We start from the raw sequence: 11,768 nt of genomic DNA, 5'->3' as shown, positions 1-11,768 counted from the left end.
GGGGGGAAAGAGAGAGAGGGGGCCGGCCACCTCTCCTAGTCCTAATAGGACTAGGGGAAGGGGGGAGGCGCATAGCCACCTTGGGCTGCCCCTTTCTCCTTTCCACTAAAGCCCACTAAGGCCCATATAGCTCCCGGGGGGTTCCGGTAACCTCCCGGTACTCCCGTAAAATCCCGATTTCACCCGGAACACTTCCGATATCCAAACATAGGCCTCCAATATATCAATCTTTATGTCTCGACCATTTCGAGACTCCTCGTCATGTCCGTGATCACATCCAGGACTCCGAACAACCTTCGGTACATCAAAATGAATAAACTCATAATATAACTGTCATCGTAACCTTAAGCGTTCGGACCCTATGGGTTCGAGAACAATGTAGACATGACCGAGACATGTCTCCGGTCAATAACCAATAGCGGGACCTGGATGCCCATATTGGCTCCTACATATTCTACGAAGATCTTTATCGGTCAGACCGCATAACAATATACGTTGTTCCCTTTGTCATCGGTATGTTACTTGCCCGAGATTCGATCGTCGGTATCCAATACCTAGTTCAATCTCGTTACCGGCAAGTCTCTTTACTCGTTCCGTAATACATCATCTCGCAACTAACATATTAGTTACAATGCTTGCAAGGCTTATGTGATGTGCAAAACCGAGAGGGCCCAGAGATACCTCTCCGACAATCGGAGTGACAAATCCTAATCTCGAAATACGCCAACCCAACATGTACCTTTGGAGACACCTGTAGTACTCCTTTATAATCACCCAGTTACGTTGTGACGTTTGGTAGTACCCAAAGTGTTCCTCCGGTAAACGGGAGTTGCATAATCTCATAGTTATAGGAACATGTATAAGTCATGAAGAAAGCAATAGCAACATACTAAACGATCGGGTGCTAAGCTAATGGAATGGGTCATGTCAATCACATCATTATCCCAATGATGTGATCCCGTTAATCAAATAACAACTCTTTTGTTTATGGTTAGGAAACATAACCATCTTCGATTAACGAGCTAGTCAAGTAGAGGCATACTAGTGACAGTTTGTTTGTCTATGTATTCACACAAGTATTTTGTTTCCGGCGTCGGCGTCGTTTTGACGTCCCCCACAGGAGACACAGTTTAATATGTACTCCAGATTATGTACACGGACTCCAACAATGCAGCCGAATATGAGGCCCTTTTACATGGTCTCCGGATGGCAGTATCCATGGGCATTCAATGCCTAGAGGTGCGCGGGGATTCGAACCTCGCGATATCCCAAAGAAATGGAGACTTCGATGCCAAGGATCCAAAAATGGCAGCTTACCGCAACGCCGTCCTCAAAATGTCAGCTCGGTTTGAAGGGCTCGAATTTCACCATATAGGCCGAGAAAACAATCAGGCGGCAGACGTCCTGGCACGCATCGGCGCAAAACGCGATGCGGTCGCCCCCCAACATCTTCCTGGAAAGGTTGTTCAAGCCATCCGTAGTATGGGAAGGGGAACATGGCAATATCAGTCCGGACCCAACCGCACTGTCCGACGCCGAACAATCTGACATAATCGGCGGCTCTACCAATGAAATAACAACCTCAGCCCACGTACTAATGGCCGTTATCGCCCCGTGGACAGAACCATTCCTAGCCTACCTTACTAGGCAGGAACTCCCAGAGGACCAAAACAAGGCACGCTGTATAGTGCGGCGATCTAAAGCCTATAAAGTCCATGAGGGAGAACTTTACAAGAAAAGCACTACCGGAGTCCTTCAAAGGTGCATCTCCGAAGAGGAAGGGCGGAACCTGCTGGCTGAAATTCATGCCGGACTCGGTGGCCATCACGCCGCAGTGCGGTCCCTCATAAGCAAGGCTTTCCGTACAGGCTTTTATTGGCCGACAGCCCGGGCGGACGGTCAGGACTTGGTCCATAAATGTGTCGGTTGCCAGCTTTTTGCAAACCAAAGCCATATGCCACCCACCGCCCTCCAAACTATCCCCATCACTTGGCCTTTCGCGGTCTGGGGGCTTGACATGGTGGGACCCCTTAAAGGCGGAACCCACAAGAAAATATCCTTACTGGTCATGGTGGATAAGTTCACCAAATGGATAGAAGCCAAGCCTGTTAAGACGGCCGAATCCGGACCTGTGATAGACTTTATATCCGGGGTCGTACACCGTTATGGCGTCCCCCACAACATCATCACCGATAACGGCACGAACTTTATGGCCGATGAGGTAAAACTCTGGTACAAAAACATGGGCATCAAGCTCGATTATGCTTCCGTCTATCACCCACAAACTAACGGTCAAGTCGAACGTGCAAATGGTCTCATCATGAGCGGCATCAAACCCAGATTAGTGCGGTCCCTCAAGGAATCTAACACGCACTGGGTAGAGGAGCTCGACTCCATACTTTGGGGGCTGCGGACCACGCCGAACCGCACCACCGGATACACACCATTTTTTATGGTGTACGGCGCAGAGGCAGTCTTGCCCTGCGACATAATTCATGACTCACCTCGAGTGCGCATGTACGAAGAAAGGGAGGCCGAGCTCGATCGGCAGGACAGTTTGGACGCCTTAGAGGAGGAGCGCGACGTGGCAAAAGCCCGTTCCGCATTCTATCAACAGCAGGCTCGAAGATATCAAAGCAGAGAAGTGCGGGCCAAAAGCTACAACGTTGGTGAATTAGTTCTACGCCTGCCGGACAAGAAAAAGGACAAGCTGAACCCCAATTGGGAAGGTCCCTTCATAATCGACCAAGTCCTGACTGGTGGAGCATACCGCCTGCGAGATGCGTCGGATAACCGACTCGAGCCGAACCCATGGAACGCAGCCCGTCTCCGAAGATTCTATGCCTAGCGCCGGACTCTGTGTTTGTCTCCTTCCTCTGTCCATTTTTTACATTTTCTGTCTTACATTTCTCTCCTTCCCCTCTTCTCTTTTATAGCCCTTAAAGGCTCCTCAAGTGAAGTGCTACTCGCGCTCATTAAACCTGGGGGCTTCTTTAACAGAAGCTTATTTATACGGGCTTCACGCCCACCACATGTGTCAAACTTCCGCATGTACCTTTTTTTCACCATTATATGCATCAATATGACTTAAGTTTTGGCCAAGCTGGGTTGCCTGGCTCCTGTGCTTACCCCTACGTTCCCGATTGTTCGGCTAGGTGGTAAAGGGAGCACCTCTGCGATTGTTACTGCCGGATCAGCCGGAAGTGTACCTCAGACTGGGTGAAGCCGAAAGCTAGCGTTCTTAAGGGAATATTCGGTCGGTGAACTAAAAGATGACCTTTTTTACTTATTTATGTACATGCCCCTAGATGATTTTCCTGCGTTTGCAGTCCGGACATGCACTTTACGGCATGCCTCCCAGAGAAAGGAACCCCTAACGGAACTATTCTCTCTGGAAGATGTTTCTTACTAACCATGTAATATAACATAACTAGTTGGGCACTTGTCTGATAAAGCACTAATGACCCCTACGCCTGGTCTCCATGCATACCCCGGTTCTTACATAACCGATAGGGTATTCGGACACACTCCGGACCGTCAGGTCCTGAGGTTGAAGCGAAAAGGTCGGCAACGACAAATGATCTACAATCCGGCTAGAAGGCATTACACATGTCAATTAAAAATTACATAGTCACTCTGACTGATTGTATTCCTCTTCAATACCATCTGACAAGCTGTCTAACTTACAGTCCTGCTGGGAATACTTTGCGGCCAATTCTACTTGGCCGTACACTAAGCTTACAGGGATCTCCTTCCCGTCAGGCCCCACAGGTCCGACCTCGGCCATGTGGTTTGGGTCAGACTTCGTGTACCGCGTCTTCACCATGGCCCGGGCCTCCCTAGCGCCTTGTCGGCAGGCCGATATCTTCCACAACCGGAAGCGCCGCCGAGCTTCCTTAAGCTTCTCCGAAAGCTCTCCAAGGCCCTCGGGCATGGAGTGGGAAGCCATAAGGCTTGGGTAACACCTCGCATCGTCTGCCGAACTCGCCCGTGCAGTTGCGAGAGCTCGGGAAGAAGGTCACCCGTAGAACCAGGCATCTCCTCTGCAGGACGACCCGTTAGCATACCTACAGACATTACTCTGTTAGTCGACTTCCTCGCCGAACTCTTTTCTTTCAAAGATTCGCTTAAGCACTTACTAAATATGCCGCGTCGATGCCGCTGATTCTCCTTAGTAGAATCCGACAGGTGGCCACGAACATCTTTAAGTTCAACGTCCAGCTTGGTGTTGGCATCCTGAAGTTCATTCTTCTCCCGCCTCACCCTTGTCAACATACTCTCACCGGCCTTTAGCCGGCGTAAGAGTTGTTGCCTCTCCGGATCCAGTCCGACGCCATCTGCAATATGATTTGGCAGATTCATACCCACACCGCACTTCGCAAGATATTAGTCTTTCGAAGTGTATCTTACCAGAGGGGGTCTCTTTAGGCTCCCCTGCCGCGGCTAGTGCGGCCTGCAGTTGGGCTCTGCACTCTTTCAGCTCCTGGCACAGTACGGTATTCTTCTCTGTAAGAACCTGCATAACAAATGATCCTTAAACCAGTTACTCTAACTGTTTCAAGTCTCGGGGGCTACTGGTATACACATATATATTTACCAAAATTTTCTTACCCGTATGTCTTTTGCATATTGCTCCGTGGCTCTGGTTAAACCATTTTGAGCGGCACGGAGGTACGCATCTCCCGAATTGAAGGCATCTAATGCCTCTCGGGAGAAACAAGCGTCGCGAAGAACTATCCGGCGACGCCTGTGGTTCATGGCACTCTCCACCTCGGAATTGGTGGCAGACAGCCTGTCCGCATCCTCTGTCAGAGGAGCGTCCGGTGCGCGCCTCGTGTTCGCTCCCGCTTCCGGGCCAGGTGTTGGAGCCTGGTTGGTGGAGGCGTGGTTGGCAACCTCTCCGGATGTAGTCTGGCGAGGTCTCTTCGTCCTGAAGATAGCACGAACGTTAATATGCCTTGAAGAAATAACACCAGGGAAAAAGAGGATGCGCTATACCTTTGCGTCGGCATCCCAGTCCGGACTACATTCCTTTTTGCCCCACAGGGCCCTGCGGCCCCTCGTTGGCTAGCCGCCGCAGGTTCGGCCTCCCGCCTTGGAAACCTCCCCTGCAAAACACGGTCGTTGACAGGAAAAATGAAATTCGTGAGAATGGATTCCTTCTCAAAGGGATGAGACTCCGCTCTCTGTTACCTGGGAGCCCGGGATTAACCCTGGGTAATCAGCCGTAATGGCCACCAAGGTATTGTCCTTGCTTAACTGATGAAACACCCCGTCAATCAACTGCACTGATATATCCGGACCCTCTTCGGAGTCCGGATCGAGGGACCGTTCTGGATCCTCGGGTTGTGGGGGATGGATATTTATATCCTTTACTTCCTGACGCAGTTCCTGCGTTGAAATCGTTGGACTACATATTTAATCATGGGAATATAAAGCGGATGGGCAGGCACAATTGTTCACTTACCCAACTCGGGGGGTTTTACATACTAAATCCCCCTGCGGGTTGACGCGGAGGAATTCCTCCTCTTCTCCCTTGTACAAAGAGGATAAGATCTTTACTAGAGCGGCAGCTGAAGCTGGCCCCTTACGACCGTAACGGGTGGCGTCATCCTCCCCGTTAAAATCCCACATGGGGTGGCCTCTATATTGAAGCGGCTGCACCCCCCGCATAATGCATGCGGCCATGACTCCAATCATGATTAGTCCGGAATGAGCCAATAGTCTTATCCGGCCCATCAGGCGAAGGACGTCCCTGTCGCTTTCTCTCTGAGAGCTCCGCGGACGCCAGCTCAGGCGTTTCTTTAAGGGAGCACTGTTGAATCCGGGGAGACCGACCCGGATAGGGTCCGGTAGCGGGACATCATCTATATAAAACCATTCCGAAGGCCAGTCCTTGGACGCCTTCTTTGGGGTTCCGGATAGATATCCGGTCCCGGCGATACGCCACACTTAGGCTCCGCCCACTTGATATATAGACCCCTCTTGAGAGCGGGGCACCAGACAGAATAATCTCTTCCACAGCGCGAAATGAGCCTCAACACCCAAGAATAGCTCGCAAAGAGCGACGAAGCCCGCGATATGCAATATAGAGGCGGGCGTGAGATCGTGCAGCTGGAGGCCGTAGAACTCCAGAAGCCCACGGAGAAATGGATGGATTGGAAATCCAAGTCCTCTTACTAGATAAGGGACGAGGCACACCCGCTCTCCTTTGGAGGGACTGGGGGTGCTCTCCTCTTGCTCTCCGCCATTATAGCTGGCGAGTCCAGCTCGGACCGGGACCATACAGGCCTGAGGGAGAAATCCCTTGGCCTGAAGCGACACTAGCTCACTGTGCGGGATGGAGCACCTCTCCCAGTCTCCAGGTTTAGGACTGGAAGGGCGAGAAGAGGAGCTGCGACGGCTGGCCATGTTGGAATGAACCTTTGCTAGAGGCGCTCTGATGATTACTCGCGGAGAGGAGAAGGTGTGGTTTGGATCTGAATCCCCATCCCATTAAATAGGTGGCTCGTTTATGCGGCTAGGGGTGTGAATGTAAAAACACCCCGACTTTTCACATTCGTTTGACACGTGGAAGACGGCCATTAATGGGCTTGGAAGCCAAGGTGCGCTACATTATGAAAATCGGACATTATTCAGCAGGTACACGGAATTTGGAGAAGAACCCGCCTTGCAATGCCGAAGATAATCTGCGCGCCGGACTCGTCGTCATTGAAGCCTGGTTCGGGGGCTACTGAGGGAGTCCTGGATTAGGGGGTGTTCGGGTGGCCGGACTATACCTTCAGCCGGACTCCAGGACTATGAAGATACAAGATTGAAGACTCCGTCCCGTGTCCGGATGGGACTTTCCTTGGCGTGGAAGGCAAGCTTGGCAATGCGGATATTCAAGATCTTCTACCATTGTAACCGACTTTGTGTAACCCTAACCCTCTCCGGTGTCTATATAAACCAGAGGGTTTTAGTCCGTAGGACAACTTCATCATACAACAATCATACCGTAGGCTAGCTTTTAGGGTTTAGCCTCCTTGATCTCGTGGTAGATCTACTCTTGTACTACCCATATCATCAATATTAATCAAGCAGGACGTAGGGTTTTACCTCCATCAAGAGGGCCCGAACCTGGGTAAAACATTGTGTCCCTTGTCTCCTGTTACCATCCGGCCTAGATGCACAGTTCGGGACCCCCTACCCGAGATCCGCCGGTTTTGACACCGACAGCCGGAACAACACCAACAAAGACCCGCCGTGAAGGGCTCCAAGTCCGCCCCAACCGCGTACACCACGCTGCCACCACACAAGAGCCACCACCGTGGCATGGGGAGGGGAGGTCCGCCGGAGACGAGGGGGCCGCCTGCACGAGAGAGCAAGTCGCGAACGCCCGCAACCGGCCGCCTTCGCCAACAAGCAGGTCGAGCAGGAGCTGGGAGGGTAGCCCGAGAACCGTCGGAAGGAGACCGGGTCGGGGGCAGAGGAGGGAAGGCACGTGAGGAGGGGACGCGGCCGAGGATGGCGGGGGAGGGGGCGCGGCCGGCTAGGGAGGGGCCAAGCCGCCCCGGGCGGGCTGGATCCGCCGTCGACGTCGACCAGCAGGAGGGGGGCGGCGCCGCCGTGGCGAAGAGGGGAGGCGGGGGCGTCGATGGGGCGTTGGGGGCACGGGGGGCCCAGATCCGCCCCGCCGCCGCCTTCCTGGGGCCCGGCCCGGCTTCGCCGGCCGGCCCTCTGGCGGCGACAATGCGGGGGAGGCCGCCAGCGGGGGTCCTAGTAGCGGCGGCTAGGGTTCCCCCCGTGTCGCCAGAGGAGGGCGACGCGGGGGGGGCACCTTGGGAACTAGCGACGGCATCGGTTGGGCACTAGGGCCACGAGGCTCGAACCGATGTCCTGGAGGGAACGGCCAGAAAGCCATTTGTCGGTCCAGAAGTGACAGGAGTTGCCATTGCCAAGAGTCTAAGTCATCGAGGCCCGGAAGAACTGTAGGGCCTCGGGGTCCGAAGGTGGCTGCAGATGAGACCAAGGTTTTGGATTCCTAGTGGAAGAATTTTCTCGTAGGGGGGTGAGATTCTCGGTTACCACGATTACCGAGAAATACCAAACATATTTCAGACGAAATTTAAAACTGAATTTTGAATTCAAATTATTTTAAAGTAGATATAGATAAGATTTGCACCTGTATAGGGCACAAAGATGATGGCATCACGCCCTCTCAACGAGGAAAGTAGAAGGCTACCACCAAGCCACAACAACGTTTGGTGATAATCTAGAGATGCTAAGTTATTGTAGTACTCTTTGGACGTAAAAATTCAAAAAAATTGGAATTTTTTGCTCGGGATACGTGTTTTTCGTGGGGCAACGAGAAGCTCGGTAACTGCCCAGTATCCGTTTTTCTAGAGCGGTACCCAAAACCATGGATGAGACCAAGGACGAGAGCTGTCTGAAGCGTGGAGCCAAAGCCATCTGACACGAAGTGAGATACCGGTGCGGTGCAAGTCGCGAATTCCAAGGCCGCCGAGCTCGATGGGGCGGCATACCCTTGCCCAGCTCACAAGGCAGCATCCAGCCCGGGCATCTTTGCGACCATGCCAAAGGAAATCACGGATGATCCGGTTCGCCTTCTTTAGAATAGGGGGGGCAGCGCCATGGCCAGCAGGATGTGCACGAGCATGGATGTCAGCACTTGCCTGACCAGAGCAAGGCGTTCGCCGCGCGAGAGGAGTGCGGCCTTCCAAGTCGCTAGCTTACGCAGCAATTTGTCGATGAGGGGTAGTAGGTGGGAGGCAGGCACCTTGCGCAGGGAGAAGGGAAGGCCAAGGTATTGGATAGGGAAGGCCGCAACCGGGCAGGCTAGGGAAGAGCCAATGGCATCGGAGGCCTCGGGGGTGCAGTGGATAGGCGCCGCGAGGCACTTGGCGAAGTTTGTGTGGAGGTCCGACGCAACCCCAAAGAATTCGAGAAGGCCGCTGACGATGCAAGCTTGTGGGGGTCGGAATGGCAAAAGATGACCACATCATCTGCAAAGAGGGAGATGCTGGAAGCAACCTGACGTGTCGTGAGACGCCGGATGATGCCTTTGGCGACCGCGCACTGAAGGAGCGAGTTCAGGGCATCGATGGCGAGAGTGAAGAGCATGGGCGAAACCGGGTCTCCCTGTCGAAGGGCCTGGTGATGAGGAATGGGAGGGCCCGGAGTGTCATTGATCATGCATGTGAAGATTGTTGACACAATTACATCATTCTGAATTCCAGATTGTTGACACGCATGTGAAGATCGAACACCTGATTTTCGCAGAAATGCTAAACATTGCTGCGTCCAAACAAGACAGCTGAGACAACTTTTTCAGATGAATCAGGTGAGATAACATGACAGGGAGCATGATCATGCTATCCAAAGGCAGACACTGAAGAATTGGATAATGCAGAATATGCAGTCATCCAAAGGCAGATTTACAGTTAGTTATACAAGTATAGCTACATCTAAATGCCGAGATAAAAAAAAAATTGAAAAAAGAGGTTTGGCTCCGGCCTCTGCATCGGAACGATGCACGCAGCCATAAGGAGGAGTCAATAACAATTTCTATTGGGAAACTAATGTCTTGCAGTGAGAGGCACTGAAGAATTGGCCAGTGCAGTCATCCAAAGGCAGATGAAAATTTTAATTTTAACTAACTGTAAATTTGTTGGACGACGGCAGGCACTTGTTCTGAAAGAAAACTGAATTCCTAAGAAGAAAATTGCTGAGCATCAAGAACGCCCCGCCCATCCATCCATCCATCCAAGAAGGAAAGGATTCGAGGACGCACCGGAATGTGGTGACGGAGGAGAAGTCGTGGGTGGACGCCATGACGGCGAGCGCGGCGGCCGCGAAGGCGGCCTGCACGAGGCGAAACACGAGGCCGCACCGCATCCACGGGTCCCTCATGATCACTCCAGCAGGCGCGTTCCCGTCCCCGTTTGCCCCCTCCACCCCTGCACCACCTGCCCCTGCGCCGGCGGCACATCTCCACCTCCGCCTGCCCCTGTCCCACCACCGGCGAGGAGGGGTGCACCACCGGATGGCTGAAGTGCAGCATCGTCTCCGCTCCTCCCTGCGCGTCTTCCTCGAGCCAACCAAAAGGTGCTAGGATACCTTGCTCCGCCCGGTGGTTTTCTATTCTCCTTTTCACTCCCCAATGAGAGTGAGCGGAGCCGAAGAGTGAGCGCGTTCAGTGAGGGAGGAGAGTGAGCCGACACTGTGTCTGCACGTGGCACACGGCATAGCTAGCAACCTAGCACTGGTGGGCTCCATCTGAGGCTCTCTCTCTCTTTGTTTCTTGACTCTCGTCCGTCGGGGATCGTCAATGATTCACACTTGACAGCACCGAGTCCGAGTGTATCGTCTATGGATGCTTTCACACTTTGATCTATCCGCCCGCGTCCCTCATACCATGTTTGCAACACGAAGCCGCTATCTACGAGACGTCTTTATCATCCACTATGTCGGTCCGATCGTCACGTTTAGCCGATCTTTACCGGTCCGGTTCACTATACCATGTTTTGCCAGGAGTGTCTGACATCACTGACGGGATCGTCCCTCTAAAATTAAGCAGTCAAATAATAACAGTTACCAAAGAAAAGCAGTCAATTAATAACATCTCCAAAAACAAAATGTCAAGTTCACTTGTGCCAAAGGAACGCACCAGGCATATTTGTTTGGGCCGAACACTTGGGCATGGATGAGTAAAATGCATTCTTGATCCCTAAACTTGGTGGCAGTGTTCAGAACGGTCACGGAAGTTGCGAAGTGCCTCAATACGGTTTTGAAAGTTGCCAATACTGCTACATACACTGATACCGTGATACGTAGACCAGGACTGGTGTGACAAGTTCAAGGACCGTATAGTAGCAGTATTGGCAACTTTCAGGATCATATTCAGGCACTTCGCAAGTTTGAGGACCGTTCTGGACACTGCCACCAAGTTTAGGGATCAATGGTGCATTTTACTCGGCATGGATTGCGCAGAAGTGAAACCAGGATCCAAGCCAGAGATTATACTTCCTCTGTTTATAATATAGTGCATACAATTTTTTTAAGTCAAACTAAGCAAACTTTGATCAAATTTATAGAGAAAATTGTTTATATATATACAATTGCGAACATATACAACATGAAAATAAAATTGATGATGTATCCAATGATATACATTTAGTATTTTAAATATATATATATATATATATATATATATATATATATATATATATATATATATATAAGCGGGGTTAAAGTTTGTAATGTTTGAGTTTTGAAAAAAAAACTATATACACTATATTATGAAACAAAGCGAGTATGTCGCTTATTGCTGGACAGAAATAGAAATAGACGTCGGCTTGAACATTCCTGCAACTAGGCCAACCCACAAAACGAGTTTCCCTTTGCGCTCGTGCTCGGCTTGCATGTAAGCAGGGGCGAAATTGGGCCTGGGGCAACTGGGGCTGTAGCCCCAGGCGTGGCCCAACTAGCACTTAAACATATAGGTGCAAATATTTGAGAATTTGTGGTACATAGAAGCCCAGCCCCAGCCTTCACATCGACCTCACGTACACGTACAAGGCTTCAGCCCATTAGCCCCACTCCAGTCCATCGATCAGATCATCAGAGCAGAAAACCAATCGCGCACTGCAAGTTGCTATCTCTCGGTGGTGGCCGCCATGTTTGATTAGATCATCCGACTTAATAAAAGCTTCGTAATGTTGCCTAAAAAAAAGTTGAGGATTCGATCTGTCGTTCATTCGTCAAAA

General features: G+C 51.5%; 1 pseudogene; it reads right to left on the bottom strand.

Annotated features, from left to right (window-relative positions):
- Positions 1 to 9,912, bottom strand: part of LOC119358372 — a 24,757-nt pseudogene extending 14,845 nt beyond the window's left edge.
- Positions 9,913 to 11,768: the final 1,856 nt, after the last annotated feature.

This window comes from Triticum dicoccoides, chromosome 2A, assembly GCF_002162155.2.
Source record: "Triticum dicoccoides isolate Atlit2015 ecotype Zavitan chromosome 2A, WEW_v2.0, whole genome shotgun sequence".
NCBI classification, from domain to species: domain Eukaryota; kingdom Viridiplantae; phylum Streptophyta; class Magnoliopsida; order Poales; family Poaceae; genus Triticum; species Triticum dicoccoides.
This window is presented reverse-complemented; position numbering and strand designations above follow the sequence as displayed.